Source organism: Cornus florida, unplaced genomic scaffold (genome assembly GCF_030987335.1).
Source record: "Cornus florida cultivar Cherokee Brave unplaced genomic scaffold, ASM3098733v1 CherokeeBrave_3.0.0_Hap2_Chr01, whole genome shotgun sequence".
Taxonomy (NCBI): domain Eukaryota; kingdom Viridiplantae; phylum Streptophyta; class Magnoliopsida; order Cornales; family Cornaceae; genus Cornus; species Cornus florida.
The window spans coordinates 93,312,193-93,330,447 of NW_026775571.1; the positions used below are offsets into that span (position 1 = coordinate 93,312,193).

The 18,255-nt window shown below is 34.0% G+C and overlaps 1 pseudogene; it reads left to right on the forward strand.

The window, feature by feature from the left end:
- The first annotated feature begins 302 nt into the window (after window positions 1-302).
- On the forward strand, window positions 303-7,373 carry LOC132277660 (G-type lectin S-receptor-like serine/threonine-protein kinase At1g11330; annotated as a pseudogene).
- The last annotated feature ends 10,882 nt before the right edge of the window (window positions 7,374-18,255 follow it).

Here is an 18,255-nt window from a genome sequence, read left to right on the forward strand (position 1 = left end):
ACTACAAGAGGTTCACTGGAAAGTGCTTCATATGCGGCAATCTAGGACACCGAGCTAAAGACTGTTGTAGCCACAAAACACAACACAACCCCAAGAAAAAGACCACTGAGGTGCATATTGTTGAAGAAGATGAGTTGATAGCTAATGTGTCAGAGCTAAATCTTTCAGCTGTGGTTTCTGAAATCAACCTGGTGAGCAACAATAGAGAATGGTAGGTGGACACATGAGCTACTCATCATGTTTGCTCTGAAAAGAGGATGTTCACTACCTATGAAGTTATAGATAATGAAAAACAACTCTACATGGGGAACTCTTCTACTGTTAAGGTTGAAGGACAAGGAAAGATCAAGCTACTAATGACCTTAGGAAAAGAGTTCACTCTTAATAATGTGTTGCATGTACCAGACATCAGGAAAAATTTGGTCTCTGGGTCAATTCTAAGCAAGAATAGGTTTAAGCTGGTCTTTGTATCTGACAAGTTTGTGCTGACTAAGAATGGGGTGTATGTGGGCAAAGGGTATCTAAGTAATGGACTATTTAAGTTAAATGTAATGACTGTTATACCCAAAGCTATTAATAATAATAATAAAACTAATGCTTCTTCTGCTTATATGATTGAATCATCTGATGTGTGGCATGATAGGTTAGGACATATTAATTATGATACGATTCGTAAATTAATTAACATGGAGTCTATACCTAAATTTAGTATTGATTTAAATAAAAAATGTCAAACATGTGTAGAAGCAAAATTGACTAGAACCTCATTTCACTCTATAGAGCGAAATACTGAACCTCTAGCATTAATTCACAGTGATATCTGTGACTTTAAATCTGTGCCAACTAGAGGTGGGAAAAAGTATTTCATTACTTTTATTGATGATTGCACAAGATACTGTTATGTATACTTGTTAAGAAGTAAAGATGAAGTCTTGGAAATGTTTAAACATTACAAGAATGAGGTTGAGAATCAACTTGGCAAAAAGATAAAGGTGTTTAGAAGTGATAGAGGTGGTGAATACAAAGTACCATTCGCTGACATTTGCTCAGAACATGGTATTATTCACCAAATTACCGCTCCTTATTCACCGCAACAAAACGGTGTTGCTAAACGCAAAAACTGTACCTTAAAAGAAATGATGAATGCTATGTTGATAAGTTCTGGTTTAACCCACCAGAATTTGTGAGGGGAAGCTTTACTCTCTGCTAATTATGTTCGTAACAAAATACCTCAAAAGAAAACAAATGTGACACCTTATGAATTATGGAAAGGTCAAAAACCTTCCTATAAATTCTTAAAAGTGTGGGGGTGTTTAGTTAAGGTTGCGGTTCCTACTCCTAAGAAAGTTAAGATAGGACCAAAAACCTTTGATGGTATTTTCATAGGTTATGCATAGAATAGTAGCGCATATCGTTTCCTTGTACATAAATCAGACATTCCTGACATTCATGTCAATACAATTATTGAGTCAAGGAATGCTTGTTTCTTTGAGGATATATTTCTTTGTAAAAATCATCTTAAAAGAAATCATGATATTGCTAGCAATATATAAGAGAATATAGACCAAGAGTCTATAGAAGATGAAAATAAGAAAGAACCAAGACGTAGCAAAAGAACTAGAACGTCTAAGTCATTTGGTCCTGATTTTCTGACATATATATTGGAGAATGAGCCACAAAGTTATAAGGAAGCTATGTCTTCTCTTGAAGCTCCTTTATGGAAAGAAGCCATAAATAGTGAAATTGAATCCATCATGCAAAATCATACTTGGGAGCTGGTGGATCTTCCTCCTGGTAATAAACCTTTATGCTTCGTTTGGTTGGAGGGATGGAAAAATGGATAGAAAAGATAGGGGGAGGGATGAATGAGATATCCCTAGGAAAGGGAGGGTGTCTTTCTCATTTTATGTTTGGTTGAATGGAATGGATAATTTAAAGGATGAATGAAGTGATATTTTTTTCTTATTTGGTTGGAAGGAAAGGAATAAGAGTTCATGTATTATTACCAATACACCCTTTTATATAAAATTATAAAAGGTAGATATTTATTTCAAAATTTTTGAAAAGGTTAAAATTATAAATTATAAATCTATAGGTAGTTATGCATTCTTTCTCTTATCTCTTCCTCCCAAAAGTGGGCTGATAGAAAAACAAAAAGGAAGGAGGGATGCTTCATCTCTCCTTGTTTCCTCCCTCTCTTCCCTTCCCTCCAACCAAACACAAAAATATTTATCCATTCGTCCTCTCATCCACCCCCCTCAATCCTTCCCTCCAACCAAACATAGCATTAGGGTATGAGTGAATTTTCAAGAGGAAGATGAAGCCTGATGGTTCAATTGATAAATATAAAGCCCGACTTATTGCTAAGGGATACAAGCAAAAGGAAAGCTTGGATTATTTTGATACATATTCACCAGTCACAAGAATAACATCCATTAGATTGTTACTAGCTATTGCAGCATTGCAAAATTTAGAAATACATCAAATGGATGTTAAGACTACCTTCTTGAATGGTGAATTAGAGGGTGAAATCTATATGGAACAACCTGAAGGTTTTATAGTTCCAGGAAAAGAAAAGAAGGTGTGCAAGCTTATAAAATCCTTATATGGATTGAAACAAACACCTAAACAATGGCATGAAAATTTTGACAAAGTGATGTTGTCAAATGGTTTTAAAATTAATGAATGTGATAAATGTGCTTATGTGAAAAACACTCAAAATGAATATGTCATTGTGTGCCTATATGTGGATGATATGCTAATAGTGGGTAGTAATGATGTTATAATCAAAACTACTAAAAAGATGTTAACCAAAAATTTCGATATGAAAGATTTAGGCATAGTTGATGTCATACTAGGAATCAAGATTTCTAGAACATTAGATGGTCTAGTATTATCTCAATCTCACTATATTGAGAAAATATTAGAAAAGTTTAATAAGGAAGATAGTAGTCTTGTAAAAACTCCTGTTGATATAAATCTTCATTTATCGAAAAATACTAGTCCTAACATATCACAACTTGAGTATTCTCACATTAGAGGAAGCTTAATGTATTTGATGAATTGCACACGACCAGATATAGCATACTCAGTTAATAAATTGAGTAGATATACAAGTAATCTAGGAAAGAACCATTGGACTGCAATAATCAGGGTTCTAAGGTATTTAAAATATACCATAAGTTATGGGTTACATTATTCTAGATATCCAGCAGTACTTGAAGGATACAGTGATGCTAATTGGATATCAGATACGAAAGATTCTAAATCCACAAGTGGCTTTGTCTTTACTATTAGAGGAGGTGCCATATCTTGGAAATCTTCAAAACAAACTTGTATTGCCAGATCTACTATGGAATCTGAATTTATTGCTTTGGATAAAGCTGGTGAAGAAGCTGAGTGGCTTCGTAATTTCTTAGACGATATTCCAAATTGGCCTAAGCTTGTGCCCGCTATATGTATACATTGCGATAGTCAATAAACAATTGAAAGGGCACAAAGTAATATGTATAACGGTAAGTCTCGACATATACGTCGATGACATAATACCGTTAGACAATTGCTCTCAAGTGGGATAATCTCAATAGATTATATCAGGTCAAAAGATAATTTAGCGGATCCGTTTACAAAAGGTTTGTCAAGAGAGTAAGTGTATAGTTCATCGAGGAGAATGGGATTAAAGCCGAAAGCTAACGAGTCATCTTAATGGAAACCCAACCTAGTTGACTGGAGATCCCAAGATTTAGGTTCAAAAGGACAACAGAAATTCTGAATGGCTCACCAGAAGCACTGGGAAGATTTAATCTTCTATCCATTTATATGATGAGACAGTGCTACCTACAGCGATGAGTAGGATAAGTTATGCTTTTAATGACTCTTATACCTTAAACATTCAAGTGGGGTATAGTAGGATACTCTTAATAAGAAGTCACCTATATGAGTGTGAAGTGGGGCCGCTTCTATGAGAGCTTCTAAGGCTAAGTTTTCTAGAGCACTCATGAAATACCAGGAGTTGTTCATGGCCATATGAACACAACCGTGAGAACCGACTTTGTGTGGGAAGGAACTGTGTTTGCTATTGTCTTGGTTTACATCAACGGCTGAACAGTTCAAGACATCATGTTTACTGGTTAGCCAGTAAATTCGATAGTAATACACTAGGGAAGGTTTAAGGCCAAAAGCTACCTATCCCAATGCAGTTACTTTCCAATAGTACTCTCTCTAGTGTCTGTATTTTCTTCATTTGCAATTTACGCAAATTTCCATTCATGTGGGGGATTGTTGGAAACAGGGGCATTAAAAACATAAACTTTGGAAGAGATTTTGAATAGATTCCGTTAAGAATTTTTTGCGAATCTATAGACGAACGCGTTCCTCTCTGCAAAGAGATGAACGTGGTATATTTACTTTCTTAAATCCGTTTCTAGGTGAATGAGAAATTAACTCCAAAGTAAGGTGTTTGATAAAGCCTAAATGGGTTTGCAAAATATGGGAAATGTTTGTCCTACATCGAAAAATTAATTTAAGTTTAAATAAGCCTAGTATGGGATTTGGGTTTGGGTCCAAAGGCACCCAAGTTTTTATAAGGGGGAGGACCTAGGCAGGCTTGGGTCCGAACCAACTACCACACACGCGTGTGCCGCCCGCCTGACCCGACCCGGTCCGGTCTGGGCTTGGGCTGGGGCGGGGCGGGGCTTGATTGTGAAATATGTTTAATTTTTTATTAAACGAAATTGGGCTTGTGTGATTAGATTTTAATTTTATTTTGCTGGGCTTATTAAGATGGCCGAATTGGGCTTGTTTGCTATGCTTCATAATGGATTAAAATAGTTTTAGTATTTAATTTATAATTAAAACCATAAAACAGTTTTTTTTGAACCATTATGAACCAATGGTTGCATCCTTTTGCAAAATAAACCACCTACAGTTTTTTCTGAACCATTGTGAACCAATGGTTGCACCCATTCGAAAAAGGCACCATCTAGCCTATAAATACCCCTCCTTGGGTTCATTCCAAATCACACCAAAATTCAGAGAATTCTTCTTTTCTTCTTCCTCCTCTCTTTAGTCTATGGGTTCGAGCCTTAATCAGTCACTCTGAGTCTGAGTTCGAGTCAGAGAGTACTACACCGAGCCGGTTCGCCTATTCCTTTGGTTTGCAGTGCTACCATCGAAGGAAGACAAGTCGCTGTATCTTGGGAGATAGACGCCACTGAGTCCGTTAGCACCATAGCGGGGCAAATCTGTCTTAAGGACATAGAATTAAATTCTAGCCTCGACTTTTAATCAAGTTCATTTATTTTATAGTTTTATTTGATTATATTAAACTATATATTATAAGAAATTATATATTCATAGATTATTATTTTATATTTACAGATAATATTTAAATAAATAATACTATAGTATATAGTATAATTAGACCATATTTTGGATAACAAATTCACTACTCTATTATAATAGCACAAGTCTAATACCTTTACCCATTTGCCCACAGAAAAAGAGAGAACGGAAATGGTCTAAATTCTCAATTTTTTAATCCATGTTAACTCAAGTACTCTCTAAAAGCGTCTTGTGTTTTACAGAAAAAAGAGAAGCACAAAACTAGTTATCATAATTGCAGTGGTCATAGGGTCATTAACCATTGCAATCGGTATCTATCTTTCCTGGAGGTGGATGGCTAGACCAACAGGTATATGCCCTTTAAATTTTGCTCAAGAGATTAGCACATATTGCTGATATTATATACATTACCTATTACTAAAAGTAGGGAGTGAATCCAGATTGTTCGAATGAAAACTTAATTGGAGATAATCTGAACCAAATTAAACTTGAAGACCTACCTCTATTCAATTTCGAGGAACTGGCAATTGCAACAGAAAATTTTGATGCGGCCAATAAGCTCGGGCAAGGTGGTTTTGGTCCAGTGTATAAGGTAATGCATGTTTATCAAGAGCTTTACTTTGTACTCTAAAAAGAAATAAATCAGTTTAATTTTCAATTTCAAGGGATATTGCCAAGCGGACAAGATATAGCTGTCAAACGGCTTTCGAGTTCCTTTGGACAAGGGCTGGAGGAGTTTATGAATGAGGTTATGGTAATTTCCAAACTCCAGCATCGCAATCTTGTTAGACTTCTTGGTTGCTGTGTGGAAGGAGAAGAAAAGATGTTGATCTATGAATACGTGCCAAATAAAAGCTTGGACGCATTTGTCTTTGGTTAGTTCATGATAAAGTTGTTTATGTTATTTCTAGTTATTTCAATTTCATAACCTTAACATCAACAGAAACATTTTGTGATGAGAAGACGGAATGCCTTTTCTTGTAGTCTTTGGGAGCATACTGATATACTAAACCATAAATTTGGTCTCAACAACAATTTTATTCTCCCTATAACTTTAAGCTACTTGTTTTTTCTTTTCTTCAATATTCTTATAGATCCAATCAAGCAAAAACTCCTAGATTGGAGAAAACTTGCCTACATTATTGAAGGGATTGGGCGAGGACTACTTTACCTTTACAGGGATTCCAGATTAAAGATTATTCATAGAGATTTAAAGACGAGTAACGTTCTGTTGGATGAAAATCTAAATCCGAAAATTTCAGATTTTGGTATGGCAAAGATTTTTGGAGGCAACCAAGACCAAGCAAACACTGGAAGGGTTGTTGGAAGTTAGTAAGTAGCTTTTGCTTTGTCCAAAATGACTAATCATTCACGTGATAATCGTTCTTTCCCATGGGCCACTTCAACTCAAATAATTTAATTATTTGGGCTATAATAACATAATATAGTGGCTATATGGCTCCTGAATATGCAATGGAAGGGAGATTCTCGGAAAAATCTGATGTCTTTAGCTTCGGTGAATCATTATTAGAGATTGTAAGTGGGCGAAAAAACACTAGCTTTTATCATGATGAAGAGTCATCGAGCCTTCTAAGATTTGTAGGTTCACAAGATTCTTTGTCTCAGTCACTCCATATTTCCTTTACATTCAAATTCCTAATCCAACATTTCATGGGTTTGTTACTCTCTCCAGGCATGGAAATTGTGGAAAGAAGATATGCTTGTAAGGTTTATAGATCCAACAATTTCTGATCCATGCTTCCAAGTGGAGATCTTGAGATACATACATGTAGGACTATTGTGTGTGCAAGAATTCGCCAATAATAGGCCTACTATTTCTACTGTTCTTTCGATCTTAGTAAGGAAATTGCAGATCTTCCAACTCCAAAGCAAACTGCATTTACTGAAATACAAGGTGTCTTAAATATACAGTCTTCTCAACAGAGCCAAAGGAATTTTTCTGCAAATAATGTAACTGTTACAACAATTTCTGGCCGTTAGCATGCAAATTCTTGTGATTTTTTCTCTCTTATTATTATCCTCCAACTACACTTTAATTGAATATTTGATACCAGTGGAACTGGTAGAGCAACTTGTTTTTCAATTGCAATTTTAAATGGTTTGTCGATCTTTTTAATTGGGATTGGAATTTTTTTTTTTTGATAAATAATTGGGATTGGAATTCAGTGGGAAAATTTGATCAAACAGTTAGAAATCAGAGTCTTCTTGTTGGTTTTAATGTTCCTCAGGGTGCTAGGCAAATGATATGGAATGTTGCTGATACTGTGAGGGAGCCTTCTTTGTTACTGTTTAGCAAATTGAGAAGAATGTAATCCTCATTGTTTGCTGCTGTTTTGAGCTTGTTTGGACTCTGTTTATTGGTTCTCAGAGAGTACCTCCTCTCTGGTTTGGGTGTTCATTCTCAGCTATCATTGTGCTTTTATTGCTTTGAACAATTACAATTTTAGCTTACTTCTCAAAATGGTGACTTTAACTCAATCTTCATTTCTTAAATTCTTTCTGTTTATAACAAATATTTAATAATTTTTGATAAAAATGAAACCCAAAATTGAGGCACCAAAATCAAACTTATCTTAAAAATTGCATGGGAAAGATTACAAAGTCAATTGAACTATTAGTTAAATAATCACAGTAACGTACTAAAAAATAGGAATATAGTTTAAAAAGGAAAAGAAAGGGAGGAAAAAAAACAAGAATGGATTCTGATTATTAATATTTTCATATTTCTTATGTAGCGGAAAGCGATAGATTGTTCAGAAGGAACGGGTTACTCTGAATCCACAAAGTGGGTGTTTTGAATCCACAAAATAAGAGATAAATTCATAAAGAATTCATAAAGCACAACAATGTATGCGCAGATTATTATGAAATCCCACAGCTACTGCTTAAAAATTGAAACAAAATGTTGTCTTGAAGTAGAATTGAATTAAATTAGCAATTTTCGAGTAAAAATGCTTCAAATTAAAGATTAAGAAGATATGTTCCACTCTTACCTTCTTAATCATGACCATGTCATTTTGAAAGGTCCACTTTTTCTTGATATAGTTTCAACAACCGAGGAGTTTCCTCATAACAGGTCACAAACTTCTTGAGGAACAAACTCTCTGTGGACTCCAAAAATGTTGCTGCACTAATGGGGTTCTTAATCAAACCTTTCGACAACAAAACTTACGGAACACCTGGGAATGATCCTCTTACCCAAGCTCAGTGCCATTAATAGTGGACGATGGGCAATTAGGGACGACTTCCAACCCATTGTGTTGACATAAAAATTCAGAGTCCAGCCTCCTCGGATATTGTCATACACCATGGATATCTTGTATAAGCCAACATTGTTTCTTCCTCAGACCAAACCCACTTCTGATAAACCTCCATCCTCCTTTTCCATGTTGACATCAATGCATGAACCGCAATAACCAATTGGAATTTGGAAGGGTTGAAACCCATTTTCTTAACATCCTCCAATAACTCATTGAATCTATCTGGCTTTATCCTGAGTGACATAGGCTGAGAAGTAAAAAAGTATACAATATTCGAACCTGGCACGCCCAGTTGTCTCAAAATTTCAATGTTACGGAATATAATAGCATTGTGACAGCACAATAGAATCACAGGAAATCGTTTAAAGACCGCCATAAACTTATCATCTGAATGAAATAAATTCTTGAGCAAATTGAAAGACGGGATGATATGGCCATTCAAGCTTTGTTCCAATAAAACTGGGCTAGTGGATACCATCTTCGCGAGCTTAGTGTCGGAAATGCCAGTGGAGTAAAAGAACTCGAATTTGGGCAAAAGGGTTTTCTTGGGATCCGATAAGAGAAGTTTTGGGCGTTTTCTGATGAGATCTGAGATCTGAATCTTGACTAAATCCAGGATTCGTGAAAAATTTGAGAACTGAATCTAGGTTGTCTAGGGTTTTAAAATTGACATTTTTGGAAGTTGAAATAGCAGTTTCTGGACATAACCCACATGAATTAATGAGGTAATTGACAGTAAATGAGGGTTGATTTGTGCAGGTTGAGATGGAATTGAGAAATGAAGGCAATGGATTGATTTGAAGGACATACAGTTTTTGGAATGGTGAATCTAAAGAGAAGAATATGTCAAACGAAATAGTGTTTTACTGTATATAGAAATCATTGGAGATGAAATGTGATAGTCAATGTTTTGAGGAACTCACCTAATCTCTTTTAGGTGTTCTTGAACCAATATAGCCAATCTCCTCCTCTGGTCGTGTTGATGAATTCACTTTGGACGAAGCAAGCGAGAATGGAGATAACAGCGATAGATAACGTCGTTTGACATATCTTTGTTCCTTTTATTTATTTCTGTTTTTTTTCATCTAATTTTTGTAGTATAAAATTGCAGTTCCACTACTATACCAACCCCAAAACCACCCCACACCTATGAATAGGCATTTATGATTTGCCACGTGAAATGCACGTGATTGATTTATACTGTATATGTTATTAGTTTTTACTACTAAATTCAAATTTAATTATTTCAGTTTTATCTAATATATTATCTAAAAATATATATTTTCCTCAAAATATTAATGTAAAATATGTACTTTTTTATTTATCTTTTTATACAATCAATAAAAATAAAAAATATATAAATAAAAGGAGAATAGATAATAAACAATGATAGATAATATTTACATGCAGGATGGAAATTTTTACTTTATACTCCTTCAAAATAATTTTTTTTTTTAGCCAAATTAAAATTCATATTCACACTCTACTTTTCTATATTTGCACTCCATTCTTAAATAATAATAATAATAATAATAATTTTAACTTTATAAGTAAATGTTAAATATTTTTCAAATGATATAGCTGCACTTTCAGATTTCTTTATTTGTCTCTAATCTTAAATATTTTAGGTCTCTTTTGACAATACACTAAAAGAAATTATCTCAATTAAAATATATATATATATATAGGAACAAAAAATATATATATCCAAAATAAAAGTTTTTTCTCGTTGAATAAGTTGCCTCTTTGAGTGGACCCAAAAATTAAAAGATACTCATTATAAAAATTATCTCTATTGAATAAATAATCTCTTTTGACGGAAAAAAATTTCAAAAAAATATCAAAATTATCCCTTTTGTCAAGATCCAAAAAAAAAAAAAAAAAAAAAAAAAGGGTTATGAAAAATAGGATTTAAAAAGAAATTCTCTTTTTCAATAAGACAAAATAAAAAATTAAAAAAAATAAAATTGAGTAATTTCTATTGAATAAATTATCTCATTTGACAAGACCCATCATCATAAAGTAGGAAGGGAAACAAAAGAAACAAGAAAAAAGAAAAAAAAAAACCCTTCTGAAGAGTAGGGATGGCAAAATGGGTCACAATCCATTAACCCGCTCATATCTGTCCGTTTTTTAATGGTTTTGTGTGAATTATATTTAAAATGACTCAAAAATGGGTTGGATAATTTTTAACCACTTAATTTGAGGGTCAAAATATATTCAATTCATATTTCACCCATCATATAATAAACACACAATACACATCTATTCTATATTGTCCTCAACTCATTTATCTCTCTCTAAAATTCTCCATTCACAATCCTCTCTCTCTAAATTTGTCTCTCATCAATCCCCTCTTTTCAAGTTTATCTCTCTAGAAATTTCTTCTCTTTTCTTCATTTCTTTCTCTCTAAAACGAGTTGATAAATATTGTTGAGTTTGAGATTATTTTTTTATTTGTTATTAAATAAAATTTTAAAAACTTTAAAAAAAAATTAAAAATAATAATTAAATTTTTTAAAAAAATAATTAAAAATTTAAAAAAATTAAAATTTTAAATTTTTTTTTAAAAAATAGTTAAATAATAATAATTAACGGGTTGACCCTATACATTTTTATCTCGTTCTGAACAGATGAAATATGGGTCTTGACCGATATTTGACCGGCCCATTTTTAATACAACCCAAACCAGGTCCAACCCGCCCATTTACCACCCCTACTAAAGAGTCATATATGTCTCACGCATTATTAGCAACAAACAAAAGATTTCAAAAGAAAATATTAGAACCAATAAACTATAATTTTCATTTAAAATAATTATACTTAATTAAACAAAAACTCACACATATAATTAAACTATACTAATTAACCAATTCCATATAGTTTCATAAATATGTAAATCTCTAATTTAATTCTTTGAGTAAATTACACTAATCTTTCATGAGTTTTGAACAAATTACACATAGTATATTGTTCAACATTTATTACATTAACCTCCCTTAAACCTATTAGTCGGCTGCGGAAAGTGAGTGTGAAAAGTCAACAATGTCCTGATTTTTCTTTCTTCAATCAAACCCTTTTTTATCATTAAAGTTCTCTCTTTATATATATATATATATATAATATATATATATATATATATATATAATTGCGTAAGTGTAAAAAATCCCATAAATTATGTTCGAATTTGCAAATAATCTCTTTGAAATATATTATATGCATAATACCCCCTAAACTATCACATTTTGTTACAAAATTTTCCAATGCCTAGACTATACTTCATTAAATGATCATGAATTACATTTGATCTACAAGTATTTTTCTTATTGAAATCAATTATGAAACGATTCATACTAATTTGATAATGTATTTTATATCAAATTTGCATAAATTTACCTATAATTTTAAAAATTAATTGTGTAAACAAAAATCTTAAGTAGAAAATTTTAAAATACCAACGGGCCAGTAGCCGAGCGGTATCAGTCTCTTACTTCCCAAAGGGAGGTCAGGGGTTCAAGTCTCAAAAGAGACATGTGTGTGTGAGTACCAATTAGGAAAAACAAATTTTAAAAAAATTTAATTAATTTCTTAACATTTCATGATTATATTTCATGAAAAAAATGTATTTTTTATTTAAATTATTTATTAATTTTTCATCAATATACTTTATGAAAAATAAGGTATTTTTTCACGATCAAAATTTTTAAATGGAGTATAATAAATGTAATGCCCCAAAACCTGGAGTCCGAAATGCTGACCAGGTCTTTACTCGAACCGAAAACACCCATGGTTAAAATGGTCAACTTAAGGTATGAAAGTGAATGAGATGACTCTAAGTGAGTCATACAAGGTCAACATAAGTTTAATTGGTTATTTGGACTCATGCCATAAGGTTCTAGACATAAGAATGATGGGTCCACACAATTACACCTTTTGGTTTCAAAAAATTCTGGAGTAGTTTGCACTAAAGAGCCCATAACTCTCTCCACAAATGGGATCTATGGCTAGAATTAGTACCATTGGAAAGCTGACTTCAAGTCGGTCAGTTTAGACTCAAGAACAACCCAATTTAGATTTAAAATGAGGGAGTTATGGTCGTTTGAAGTTCTGGTCAATATGTAGAAAACTACTATTGGGATTTCACCATTATAGGCGCTATGCTAGAGCATAAAGCCTTATTTTGACTTTGACTTGGTTCCTACATTGCTCATTAAGTGCTAATGCTAACCCAAACACTTCAAACCTATCCTGAGTGTGTACAACCATGGTCTAAATATACATAGAAACCTTATATATAAAATCATATATGTAATAATACAAAAGGCTTGAATTTATCATGCATTCATTGTTCAAATATACAACCATGCCATAATGTCTCAAATGACCAAGGATACAAGCTTTAAGAGAAAAATTAATAAGCCAAAATTACATCGCTTCTACATAATATGATCCAAAACTTTACAACATATACATTTATACAAAGAAAGACATCACAACTCATAATCTTAGTTCCATCTATGCGTGTGGCGGGAATGTCTTCCACAACATCCCTTACGTGATCTGAAAATAGAAGTAAAGAGTAAGCATAATGGCTCAGTAAAAGATATCTAAAACGCACTCCTTAATACCTCTGTGAATCCAAACAAAGAATAGCTAATAGGAAAGGGATCATGCTTGGCTTGAAAACAAAACATTACACAACACAAGTCCCGGCAAAAATGTAATAAAATGCAATGCCAATTTTTTTACGTTTTATATTTTGAATTTTTTATATTTATAAGTTACCATTAACATCGTTGTTTCTCTGTTTCATTTTTAAATTACTTTTTTAAAAAACATACCTTAAATGACATTATTTGCACTACAGCATAGATACAGTAGGATCCATTTATAGCAGAGGATCCTAGTTCCAAAACTGGACACTTTGGGATCAGCTCAGAAAATCTGTCAGCAGACCATAAAAACTTTAGCAATCAGTTCTACAGCAAGACTCAAATTTTTTAAAAAAAAATAATAAAAAAATCATTTTCACTTGTTTTTGTCACTATTAGTTCAAAAAATATGTATATTTATCCACTTTGCACAATTAATAATGCATATGTTTTTTTTACGATTTGGTTCCAATAATTGTTTGTGCATTGTGAATAGATGCAATCATTGAACTGATTAATGCAATTATGAAATTAAAAAAATGGCTTACACTTCAAGTTTGACTTTTCCCTTAGTTTGATTTCTTTCCCATGAATTTTCACACAATTGAACGCCTTAAATTTCGACATCCACCGTACATGTATATTCATTCAAATTGATATTCTACGTGTGTGTATCAGTGTAAAAATCATTTTTCACACGCGCGCACACACACACACACACACACAAATATATATATATATATATATAAATTCTAATATATATATACACACACATATATGGCTGCGTTAAATTCATAGAATCACATCTTAGTGCCAGTTTAACTTTTGAGTCTTTTCCCTCCATAAAATTTAAATGCATAGCCTTTCAAAAAAAAAAAGAAAAAAGAAAAAAGAAAAAAGAAATTTAAATGCATATGTTGAAGTTCTATTGAAGCTTAGACAAATTTTGTGTTCCTATCAACATGATATATTGAAAATGCTGCGTAGACAGGGAATGCCAAAACCAAGAGTAGAAATTAATCTGGTGTTATACGAGTATATATATATATATATACTTGAACAATTCTTTTTTTTATGAAATCATTTAGTTGCTTAATTGCATTGTGTTGACGATGGGCAATTAGGGATGACTTCCAACCCATTGTGTTGACATAAAAATTTAGAGTCGTCGTTATCCTGAGTGACCTAGGCTAAGAAGTAAATAAGTATACAATATTTGAATCTGGCACCCAGTTGTCTCAAAATTTTAATGTTGCGAAATGTAATTGTATTGTGGCAGCACAATAGAATCGCAGGAAATTGTTTAAAGACTACCATAAACTTATCATCTGAATGAAATAAATTCTCAAACTTCGTTCCAATAGAACTGGTCTAGTGGATACTATCTTCGCGAGCTCAGTGCTGGAAATGCCAGTAGAGTAAAAGAACTTGAATTTGGGCAAAAGGGTTTTCTTGGGATTCGATAAGAGAAGGTTTGAGCATTTTCTGATGAGATCTGAGTCTTGCTAAATCCATGATTCGTGAAGAATTTGAGAACTGAATCTGGGTTGTCTAGGGTTTTAAAATTGACATTTTTATTGGAGTTACACTGCACAATCAACCAGATTTGATACCAGTTGTTGTGGCGGAAACGCAAAATAAACAACACTGTTTAAGGAATAAACAAGCAATCACGAAGAATAAAAAAAATCACACACAAGAACACAAGATATACATGGTTCACCCAAATCTTAGGGCTACATTCATGGAGCACACCGAACAAATTCACTATGAAGAAGATGAAGAATTACAATGGAGAATTTTTTCTCAATCTCTCTCAATTGCTCTATCTTGTGTTGGCACAAATTTATCTCTAACTTTCACACATTCTAAAATCTTATTAGAGTTGATATTTATAGAGTTCCAAACTTATCCTACAAGAACTTGCCTTTTGTAGAATCCAAAACCAATAAGGAATTTAAAATCAGATCAGGAATTTGAATTTTTCTTAAACCAATAAGGAAGTTAAAACAGATTAGGAAACTGAATTTTCCCTAAAATTCAGCAGTGTTGAAGTATCTATATAATTAAACATTCTTAAAAATTAATCAGACTCCACAAACCACAATAATCTCCCACTTAGAGGCTGGAACACTTGTAAACCCATTTCATCTTCTTCTCATGCATGTCCTATACATGTCGGTACGCTTCTTTTTGTCTTCAAGCTAGAAGACCGATTGAAGTTGCGCACAACTTCAGTTTCTCCATGGTCACTGTCTTGGTCAACATGTTAGCCAGATTCTTGGTACCAAGTATTTTCTCAAGTGTCAACACCCCATTTTCTAATAAAGATCTGATAAAGTGATACCGAAGTCCTATATGCTTGGTCCTTGAATGAAATGCTGAATTCTTTGCCAGATGTATCGCACTCTGACTATCATTGTGCAAAACATTATTCACTTGTTCAAATCCCAACTCTGTCAATAAACCTTGTAACCAAATCATCTCTTTGCCAGCCTCTGTCATTACCCTATACTCTACCTCTGTAGTAGATAACGCTACAATCCTCTATATTTGCGAAACCTAACTAACTGTAGTTATACCTACCATGAACACATACCCGGTAGTACTTCTTCTGTGGTCTACCTCACCAGCAAAGTCTGAATCTATATAACCATGTAGCTTTACTTCGCCCCTTCTGAAACATAAGTATCTGTCTGTGGTACCCCGTAGATATCTCAATATCCACTTTACTGCTTCCCAATGTAGCTTATCCGGATCCTCCATGAACCTGCTTACTGCTCCCACTACATATGCAATGTCTGGCCTTGTGCACACCATGACATACATCAAACTTCTAATGGCTGAGGCATATGGAATTTTAGCCATGAAGTTTTTCTCATCTTCTGTCTTCGGACACTGATCTTGAGATAATCAGAAGTGATTAGGTAAGGAAGTACTCATCGCCTTAACATTATTCATGTTGAACCTCTTCAGAACCCGTTCAACGTACTCAGCCTGAGATAACTGCAAAGTACCTTTCTGTTTGTTTATTCTAATCCTCATCCCAAGAATCTGCTTCGCTGCACCAAGATCCTTCATCTCAAATTCACTAGACAACTGCTTCTTCAATTTGTTGATTTCTTCAAAATCAGAATCTGCCACTAATATGTCATCAACATAAAGTAGAAGGATAACGAAACTTGACTTAAACCTCTTGAAGTAACAGTAATGGTTAGCGTTGCATTTGTTGTAGCCATGTTGCTTCATAAAACCAACAAAATTCTTGTACCACTGCCTCGGGGCTTACTTCAAACCAGTCAAGCTTTTCTTCAACTTGCACACTAGTTTCTCTTTCCCTTTGATTGAGAAACCCTTTGGTTGTTGTATGTCAAGTTTTTCCTCAAGGTCACCATGGAGGAAAACAGTTTTGACATCTAACTGCTCAAGGTGCAACCCCTCTGCTACAACAATGCTAAGAACTGAGCGAATGGTACTCAGTTTCATAACCGGAAAAAAAATGTCTGTGTAGTCAATGCCTTGCTTTTACTGAAATCCTTTGACCACCATTCTTGCCTTGTATCTCTTGGAACTATCATGTTCCTCTTTTACCCTATACACATATTTGTTGTGAAGAACTTTCTTCCCCATGGGCAACTTGGCTAGTTCCCATGTTTTGTTAGAGATAAAGGGACTTCATCTCATCTTCCATTGCAAGCTCCCACTTGCTAGCATCTTCAACCTGACATGCCTCATCATAGCATTCAAGCTCACCATCATCTGTGAGTAACATATAATCCAAATATTTCCTATTCGGTACATGAGGTCGCGTGGACCTTTTGGGTGTAGGCTTTAGGAGTTAGAATTTGCGGTGAACTATGCTCTGTGAGTTCTGGCCAAGAACCCTTATCTGTCTGCTCCACGTCAATGCTCTCTGGATTATCATCCAACTCAACAAACTCAGGCTTACTTTGTACCAGATTAGTTAACTTTGCTACATCTCTATCCTTGTACATCACCTTCTCGTTAAAATTCACATCTCTACTTTTGATGATATTCTTGTTCTAATTATCCTAGAGTCGATAACCAAACTTATCTCCACCATACCCAACAAAGATGTATTTTAGTGACTTGGGGTCGAGCTTTCCCCTAGCATGGTCACTAATATGCGCATATGCAATACAACAAAAAATTTCAACTATGAAAGATTTACCTCTTTGTCACTCCATACCTCTTCTGGTATTCGATACTTCAAAGCCACTAATGGTCTACGATTAATTAAGTAGGATGTTATATTGACAGCTTCTGCCCAAAACTGTTTGGGTAGACCCGAATGTATGCACATGCTTCTAGCTCTCTCTATCAATATTCGGTTCATCCGTTCTGCCACCCCATTCTGTTGTGGGGCTCCTTGTACAGTCTTCTCTAATATGATCACATTATCAAAATAGAACTTCTTAAACCCAGTGTCTTCATACTCACCACCATTGTTTGACCTCAACCTGTTAATCTTCAAACCTGTCTCATTCTCCACCATGGTCTTTTACTTCTTGAACACATCAATTACCTCAGCTTTGTGCTTCAAAAAATAAACCCATACATTCCTCGTGTGATTATCAATGAAAGTCACGAAGTAGGATTTTCCACAAATGGATGAAACAGTGGTTGCCCCCAAACATCTGTGTGAACTAGCACAAGTTTCTCCTTTCTAAGATCTCTGCCACTCTTTTAAAACTGACCCTCTTCTACTTGCCCATCACGCAAGTCTCACAGAAGTCAATACCAATTGCCCATATGCTTGGTAGTTTCCCCTTTGAGTGCATAATTTTGAGCCCCCTTTCGCTCATGTGACCTAGTTACTGGTGCCAAAGGTTGTAATCTTCTCTATTTTCTGCAACTGTTATAGACCCACAAACACTGGTAGTTGTGTAGAGAGTGCCAGATTTTTTACCACGTGCAATGGTCATAGCACCTCTAGAAATTTTCCAAGAGTCTCCATT